Below are 9,592 nucleotides of genomic sequence, written 5' to 3'. Positions count from 1 at the left end.
TATTTCAGTCAGAACCAATTAATTTATTCTATTGATAATTCTATCACTATGAAAACCAAATGGGTTATCATTCAAAAGCTGATCCCTTTTCAACCAACTTTTACTTTTCCTCACACCGGTGACATTCTCTTTCACTCTGTAAATTTCACTGTTTCTAAAACTAATGGATGCTTTTTCTGGGCTTCATTCTTTAAAAAAAAAAAAGAAACTATCTATACAAATGTGTTTACTCATTTTCCTATTTAATGAGGGAAAAGTAGATATGGAAAATGTCAAAGGAAATATTAAACAAGTAGGTAGGATTTTAAAACAGATTGAGGAAAGGGCGGGGAAATTATTGACTATTTCGCAAAGAAAAAAATTAAGGTTTGTTTTTATCTAGACAAGATGTACGGGAAAGAAGAAATTAGGTAAAGAATAGCAACCTAGTGACAAAGAGATAGATACTCTATAGCAGTAATAAAGGGTGAATATATTTTTAAAAATTGAAAGAACGTAATTAATATAAATACATTTTCTTTTCAGAAAATCCTGAGGCTTCCATATGACGTACAGACAAACAGCAATAAGACGTGGGGCATTCACTCTTAGAAACTTCTGCTGAAGTTGTGCTGACTGTATGGTAAGGGCTCTGATCTGACGTACCACCAGTCACTTGTGGCTCCTTGGTCAAGTTGCCTACCCTATCTGGGATAATGTTATTTCGTCTTCCATTGAAGGGGAGAGATGTTTTATTTGAGTCAGGTAAAAATGTTAAAGTAAATGTTAAAATAAATCAAAATTTCTACAAATCTTACCTTTCTTTTTCTACAGTAAATTTAGTTGCAATAGGAGATAGTCAAATATAACATGTAGCTTTGCTCAGAAAGACATCTTATTTTTAAAGTTTGATTATTAACAGATGCATTTTATTTTTCCTTACTAAACATTTAAGATTCATTTTTACAAATAGTTAGATTAAAATTTTTATAGGTCTAGTTTTTTAGTTTTTTTTTTTTTTTTTTTTTGAGACGGAGTCTCGCTCTGCCGCCCAGGCTGGAGTGCAGTGGCCGGATCTCAGCTCACTGCAAGCTCCGCCTCCCGGGTTCCCGCCATTCTCCTGCCTCAGCCTCCCGAGTAGCTGGGACTACAGGCGCCGCCACCTCGCCCGGCTAGTTTTTTGTATTTTTTAGTAGAGACGGGGTTTCACCGTGTTAGCCAGGATGGTCTCGATCTCCTGACCTCGTGATCCGCCCGTCTCGGCCTCCCAAAGTGCTGGGATTACAGGCTTGAGCCACCGCGCCCGGCCTAGGTCTAGTTTTTAAAAGAGTTTTCTTCTTTAAGATGATAGTTGCCTTTTTATGTATTTGCGCGCAGTATTATCATAAAATGGTGGTCGCTTTTGCTGCAGACACTGTTATGTGTTCTGAATGCTCAGTAATGCATTCATATAATAGCTAAAATATTACTGTATTCTTAACTGCCAATGAATAAAATGACTGCAAATTTAGAACCTTTGCTGTAGGAGTTTCTAGATCTTGGATATTTAGGTCTAGTCACTCACTAGGATGATAGCTTAATCCATAGCTTATTAGATTGACATTATAATGGGATTTTGACAAGAAATCCAGGGTGCCACCTAACAGGTCAACATTTAATTTTCAAGTTCAGTATCAATAATGCAATTGTTGTACTTCAGAGAGGGAATTGACCTCAATATTGGCATACATATTGATTTCTAGTACTAGATTTTACTAGGGAATAAAATATATTTAATGACTATTACATCTGCTTAATTGTATCACAGTATAAGTAAAGAAGATGGTTTGGGGTTGATATGGGAAGGTGGGAAGGATATTCGTTGCCTATTGGTGGTCTAACTAATTGCCACAAGCTTTGCACCTTAAACAACAGAGATTTACAGTTCGGTGGGCAGGAGCTCTGACAGGGCAATCACTGGACTAACTTCAAGGTGTCAGCAAGGCTGTGTTCATTCTGGAGGTTTCAGAGGAACACGTTTCCTTGCCTTTTCTCCAGCTTCTAGAAACTGTCTAATACTTAGCTCATGGCACCGCACATCACATCACCTTTTCTGACTGATACTCTTGACTTAACTTTTATAAAGCTGCTTTTAGTTACAGTGGATTCCAGGATAATCTCATCTTAAAGTCTCTAACTTAATCTCACCCGTAAAGTTCCATTTACCACGTAAGATAGTATACCCACAACCTCTTGGGATTAGGGGATGGACATCTATGGAATGCCATTGCTTTGCCTACCACAGAAATAAAATAATCCACCATGAAGTTAAGAATAAGAAAGTCTGAAAAATGATCCATTTGGCCTCTCTCTGCCAGAATCATAGCGATGTCTATGCATGTGTGGGACACAACTATATGACTGAATTTATTTGGCCTCTTAAGATCTCAATTTATTCGGCCTCTTAAGATCTCAATTTATTCATAGTAAAATTTTGGATGACACTTGAATTTTATTAGGAGAGTACAACTTGTGAGTGAGTTATCTGTCACTGAGTTAATTGTCACTGAAAGTGTTTTCACAAATATTTAAAGAAGATTCATACTTAGGTGGGAGGGGTAGACTAGAAGATCAATATAAAATGTTACATCCAATGATTTCTGAGATTTATTATTAACTTCTATTATACGATTTGTGGATATCAACTGGTTTGATGAAAAACATTACTTTGAAAAACTTAACTAAATGGTTACTACCACATGATTTCTTTATTTTTTATGATGTGATTAGTTGTTAAAATATACCACTTGGGGCCAGCCACAGTGGCTTACGCTTGTAATTGCAGCACTTCGGGAGGCCAAGGTGGGCAGATCACGTGAGGTCAGGAATTCGAGACCAGCCTGGCCAACATGGTGAAACCCCATCTCTACTAAAAGTACAAAAATTAGCTGGGCGTGGTGGCGGGCGCTGTAATCCCAGCTACTCAGGAGGCTGAGGCAGTAGAATCTCTTGAACCTGGGAGGCGGAGGTTGCAGTGAGCCAAGGTCGTGCCACTGCACTCCATCCTGGGCGTCAAGAGACAGACTCCGTCTCTAAATAAATAAATAAAATAAATATACCACTTGGAAAAGTGGGTATGGAAATATTGCTTTTTAGATGTGTTAATGCTAAAAGTACCTATTCTAATGAGTGAGCTATCAATCATCACAGAAAGTATGACTTCTTCCCTTTATTTTCTACCTTTATTCCCTTTATTTTCTACTTTTCTTCCCTTTATCTTTCTAAATGTATCTACTATTACATTTAATGTGGTTTAACTGAATATCTGCACAGCATATTATGTGCAAAGCCTTGTTGTAAGCACTGTGAGGGAGCGTAGAAATGAAAATACATGGTGATTCATATCCCAAGAGATTAGAGTCACAATTTGCATGCCTATTCATAAAACAGAAACTCAGTCCCTCCTTCTTCTGATTAATCAGTCAGTATTACAAAACAAAAAGTGCAGTAACTATCAGAATTGCTTTAGCTATTTCTTAGATTGTTGTGAGGTAAGTTCATGTTATCTGTCTCACTTTTAGAAATGGAATTTAGATTAACAAAGTTTACAGTTTAAAATTATTATCTACACTTCTATTAAAATATATGATCGTACTAATTTTGTCAGATTCAAGAAGGATGTTTTGTGAAACCCATAAATGGGAAAATAGATATAAATACAAAATTAGAGTTAATACTATATTTTATATGAGTTTATTCTAGTAGCAAAGCTTAATAATTGTTACAAAGTATTGTATCTTCAGGATTCTAACAATTATTTCAATAACTCATTGTGAAACATTTCTCTAGTGAATCTTACAATAAATTTTCACATAATTTTTAATTAATTTTTACATGTTTAAAAACATTTATCTTTAAACATTTTTATTTATTTTTTACATTAAAATGAGTGTAAATCTTTAACTTTAATTATTAACATGTTATATTTCATTTTATTTTTTCTGCATTACAAAAACCTTGCTTCCAAGGAAAACAAACAATAAAGAATAACATTTTTAAAAAAGTACACATTTAAAACATCAAAACTGATCATTAGTTCCTCTGCATGCTGCTGTTGACTCTCTGGAGGCTGAAGACTTAAATGACACTGATTATACCTGTTACTCTAATGCATTATTCATGAAATTGGTGATGGAACATCTTGAAACAGCCTGTCATTTTCCATTACATTCCATCAAAGAACCATATGCTGCTCTCACAGTGTATTGATACTGAGGCATACATAACATACTCAGAAAAGCATATGGAGGCATTACGGGCTTTCTGATGAGCCTTTGAAAATACTTATTCAGTGCTTTGAATGGCTTATGTGATTATGTAATGCTTTGACTACCAAATTTCAACAAAGGAGGCAATAGGTAGCTATCCCCTCAGCAACATTCTGGCCTATTACTAATTATGAACCTCAAGGCTTCAGACGACTGAAGCTTTATTGACCTTTTTCCTCAGCTTTCAAATGGGGTTAACAAGGTGGTCATGAAAATGAAATATAATAAAACTATGTAAATCCTGTCAGTGTCTATCAGAATAATGACGGTCAATACGTGCTAACTGTATTCACTGGATTTCTAGCCTGCAGACAGTTAAGAACAGAGGCATAAAGTAATGTTCAAAGAGGTAAAAGATGCTTTACAATTACAATTAACAGAAAGTATACATGTTGGTTTTATTGGGGAGCAATCAACATTTACTTATTTCTTTTCCACGACTTACAATATTAGCCAATACACCATTTATTTAATATGTAAAGTATCCTCATGGACATAAGTTTTGACAAATTTTTAAACCTAGCATCTTTCAGCTATCCTGGAGACTTTCTTCTGGTTTATCAGTGCCGTGTGCTATTGGATGATAACATTTAATTCTATGTCTGTATTACCCTGAAAATGTGATGCTACATTTTTATCGGCGGGAAACACAGTCAGAGCAGGTCTTGGTTATTAAGAAAGAAAACTTATTTCTCTTCACCCTTCTTTTGATGATGAGTTAATAATGGTTGCAAATAATTCATATGCAGCTGGCCCTCTACCTAAGCACATTAAAGATTTACTGGTTTAAGATTAGGGATATAGTCAATGTCTTCAGACATGCAATATCCTTAAAACTTAGCAGAGTTATCACAACTTTGCATTTTGGGGATATTCTCATTACTTTTGTAGGAAAAATTGAATATAATCTCACCATATGGGAGACATAAAATCTAAAAATAAACAGACTAATTTCTTTAGAATGACAATGTGGAAAGACAACTTATCTGCTAATAATCCAAAGCTCAAATGGTGGATTTGTAGAGTTAATAGGTTAAAATCAGAGGATAAGTACTTGATTTTGGAAAAAAATACTTGGATTTTGAGTTTAAGACCAGCCTGGCTTCTAATAGAAAAAACGTTTGAAAAAATAAATTTTAAAATGAGAAAGGCAACATTAATGAAATTACAAATAGTATTTATAGCATTTTTTCACTAAAAACTGTTACTCTGAATCACTGGCATTTACCAGACAGATTAGGGAGTTATGGCTCAACTTGATATAAAGACAATGGATTGTTTACCAATCTTTGACAATGTAATTGACCCCAAAGAATCTATATATATTGAAATGTATTTTATTTAAAAAGTGATTTTAAAGTTATCATATTCAATTATCATAAAGTGAAAGAAAATATTGTATTTTAACGTCATGATGCATAGTAAGAATAACATAACTAGAGGCAAGAAACAATGAATGTATATGTCTATATATATACGTGTGTATACACATCTATTACATTATATATAGTAATATACATTATAATACATAACACACCACAATAAACATTATAATATATAACATGTGCAATACATATGTGTTGTATGTACTGAATATATTATGACTGAATATATATTAGGAGGTTGCAAAAATGGCAAAAACCACAATTACTTTTGCACCAACCTAATATATTCACCGCATTTTTTTTCTGAGACTAAAACTAGAGATAAGAGAGCTCAACTTGTTTTAAGAAGTAAGCATCACACCTCCTCCCATATATATATATATAAAAAATATACAATTTATATAAATTATATACAAATTAAATATATATATGAATGTGTGTGAATGTGTGTGTATATACATGTACACATTTACCTTGTAAATTTGTTCATAATGTGTTTTATAGTACAGAAATTTGTAATTATTTCATACTTGGAGCAGTCTTTTATTTTGTTATTTTAGCCTGCAGAATAATCCTTAGAAAGTCTGACTCAATAGTTGCAATTCTATTAAAAATTGTTCTGTGTTATATTACTGAAATGTTTCAATTTTTTTAGTTTAACCTGTATATTAACTGGATATTATTTTTTAGAAAACATAGATGAACTAATCAAAGTTAATTTTTCTTCATAGTCACTTTGTGGACTTTGAGTTCTGTTTAACAAATTAATGTTTCATTATAATAAATTGCATTTAACATAAAGTATAATGTTATTACCTATTTGATCAGTACTCTCTGAGATATCACAATTCATATATTTTCAAATTAATCCTAATATGCATTAGAAAAACAAATTAAATTTATTTTTATATAAATTCATATTTTATATAAAGAAGTAATAAATCAAAAACATTTCAGAAGCATTTTGACAAATTGCATTGTATAAGACAGTAATTAGAAAAAAAATTGCATTGCATAAGACAGTAATTAGAATGTTTTTAAGTAATCTTTAATTTATTTTTTTCAGCTTTGACTTGTAGTTTTCGCATGTGGCCACTTCCTTTATGATATTCTTCTCAAATGCTGCTGGTTGTTATGCTGTTCATTTTATTTGGCTGTTCTGTATAAGGTAACATGCTTCTAATGTTTGTGTCGAAAGACAGAGATACGGAGCCAGGATTTATTTCTCAGAAGATGTTTTATATAATAGTGATAGCCCCTTTATGATTTGGCTGTATTTCCACCCAAATCTCAACTTGAATAGTATCTCCAGAATTTCCACGTGTTGTGGGAGGGACCCAGGGGGAGTTAATTGAATCATGGGGGCTGATCTTTCCTGTGCTATTCTCGTGATAGTAAATAAGTCTGACAAGATCTGATGGGCTTATCAGGGGTTTCTGCTTTTGCTTCTTCCTCATTTTTCTCTTGCTGCCACCATGTAAGAAGTGGCTTTCACCTCCCGCCATGTTTCTGAGGTCTCCCCAGCCATGTGTAACTGTAAGTCCAATTAAACCTCTTTTTCTTCCCAGTCTCAGGTGTGTCTTTATCAACAGTGTGAAAACAAACTAATACAGCCCCCATTCATTCTGGCAGTCAGTGGCTACTTTCTGACATTTTCCTGCCTTTTTGACCGCTGAGTGTAAACTCACTGCTATATTTTGAGATCATACATTAAAGTTGCCTACGTTACAGCCTTATTTTCATGACGAATGTTGGGTATTTCCATATGCCTCTCTCTGCAATTATATAAGTTATTAAATGTTTTTTTCTCTTGTATTTTGTTAACATGAAGATCTTCATTGAATGATTTAAAAATATTAAGCTAACCTCATAATCTCAAGATAACACCAACTTGGTCATAATGTATTATTCTTTGCATATATTGTTGTATTTATTTTCACAATATTTTCTCATTTTTTAGATCTACATTCATGAAGAATGTTAGTATATAATATCTTTTGTATTGCTATATCAATGATCACTATGAGGATTAAGTTGACATCTTAAAACAAGTTAGAATATTTCCCTACTCCATGTTGTCTGAGAAACTTGTTTAATATTTTTGTTTAATTTCTTTAAATATTTAATAAAATTTACCAGGAAAAAGTTGAGATTTGGATTTTAAGTCAGAATTTAATTTATTTAATATATGTTGGGTTATTTATATTTGATTTATATTGTGTCTTTTTATGATAAAATACATAAAACAAAGTTTTCCATATTACCATATTTCCATACAATTTTAAAGTGTATGAATCAGTAGAATGTAGTGTATTCACAATGTTGTTCCACAATATTTTCAACACTCCAAAAGGAAACCTCATATCCATGAACCACTCACTCCCTATTCTCCCCTCAACCCAGCCCCAGACAGACTTTAACTTGGTTGCTGTAGCCTTTGGTCATCTTCCAGAGTCTGACAACATTGATTGTGAAAATTTTGCTTGATTCTTTGATGTTAAGGACAGGCCTGTGTTTCCATTTTTCCACAAGTATTTCTTGACTTTAATTTCAATAATAATAATATCTCACTTTTCAGAAATCATTAGAATTTAGAGTTTAATTTTATTTTTAAATTTTAATTCTTATAGTAACTATGTGAGTTTCATTTAATGAAACCCAATAAAAATTAATGAAACCCAATTTCTGTGAGATTGAGATTTGTATGTAGAGACAAATGAAAGAGGAAAATGAATTACATTTATGGGGTATCTCCTATGTGCTAAAGATTATACTAGGAGATGTACATTGTTTCTTTTATTTATTTATAACATGGAATTTAAATGGATTTCAATTTCAGAATTTTCATACAACTTTAACACAACTTCTTCCCAAACAATAAATTTCTTTTGAGCAATACCTAGTTTTCAACTTGTTTTCATGAAATAGGTATAATTTGCATTGTATAATTAAGAAACTAATGTACACATATGTGGAAGGTTATCATGTCTTGATCATGAGGGGAAGATGAAAACTTAGTGAAGTTAGAGTTTAAATGTACATCTTTTGACTCCTAAAAAAGTGCAGTTTCTACTTCACCATCATGATTTTCTGTGCACTTTTGCACATGCACGGATGTAGGTATCCCACAACACATCTACAAGCCACTTACACCCTAAGCCTTACAAAGAACGTTCATGTACATTGATTTAATCAGTTGACTGACTAAGATGCAATTGGGTCTTCTGGCTTTAAGGGAGCTTTACTTTAAAAAAAAAAAAAAAAAGCAAGCAGTTCCTCCTATGTTCTGCATTTCTTCCGTCATTCTATATATCATTACTTAGAAGAGTAAAAATGGCTGAATCTGCCATTAGGAAATGAGTGATGATGGACCAACACTATTGTTATGCTAACAACATTTCTTTGCTTTGCGATAACAAGATTTGTCCAAGAGTTGTGTGTATAAGTTTAACAGTAGCTAATTATCACTGAATTTTTCAGGGAATTTATGTCACTGAATATTGAATAATTTCTACACTTGATCTTAGCCAAAAGGCCGAGAAGCGATAAATATTGAATAATTTCTAAGAAAAAAAAAGCGGCACATAACTTGAAATATACTTGTTTGATATTTGATAGTCTTTATAGGGTACTCTTTTTTCAAACCAAAGTGGGGAAGAAAAGCTTTTGATTTCTAATTTGATTTTGAAGTGGTAATGCCTCAGCCAGTAAAAGTGTCAGCTTCATGATGTGTAATGTAGTGATGAACATGAAATGTAATAGTGAAAAGATGTTTCTTGGGCTCTTCATTATAAATATTGTATAAATGTTGACCTCTACCCAGCCCCTTGGAGATTTAGGTGTCTGTTTGAATATCCTAGACAGATTTTGTCATATCACTATATTCTCATATGTGCCTTTTGAAATTGTGCTCTTAAAAAT

The 9,592-nt window shown here is 32.8% G+C and overlaps 1 pseudogene; it reads right to left on the bottom strand.

The window, feature by feature from the left end:
* Window positions 1-9,099: 9,099 nt before the first annotated feature.
* Window positions 9,100-9,218, bottom strand: LOC123570138 (U2 spliceosomal RNA; annotated as a pseudogene).
* Window positions 9,219-9,592: the final 374 nt, after the last annotated feature.

Source organism: Macaca fascicularis, chromosome 18 (assembly GCF_037993035.2).
Source record: "Macaca fascicularis isolate 582-1 chromosome 18, T2T-MFA8v1.1".
In the NCBI taxonomy this organism is placed as follows: domain Eukaryota; kingdom Metazoa; phylum Chordata; class Mammalia; order Primates; family Cercopithecidae; genus Macaca; species Macaca fascicularis.
Note: the sequence above shows the minus strand (reverse complement) of the source record. Positions and strands in the feature narration are given on the sequence as shown.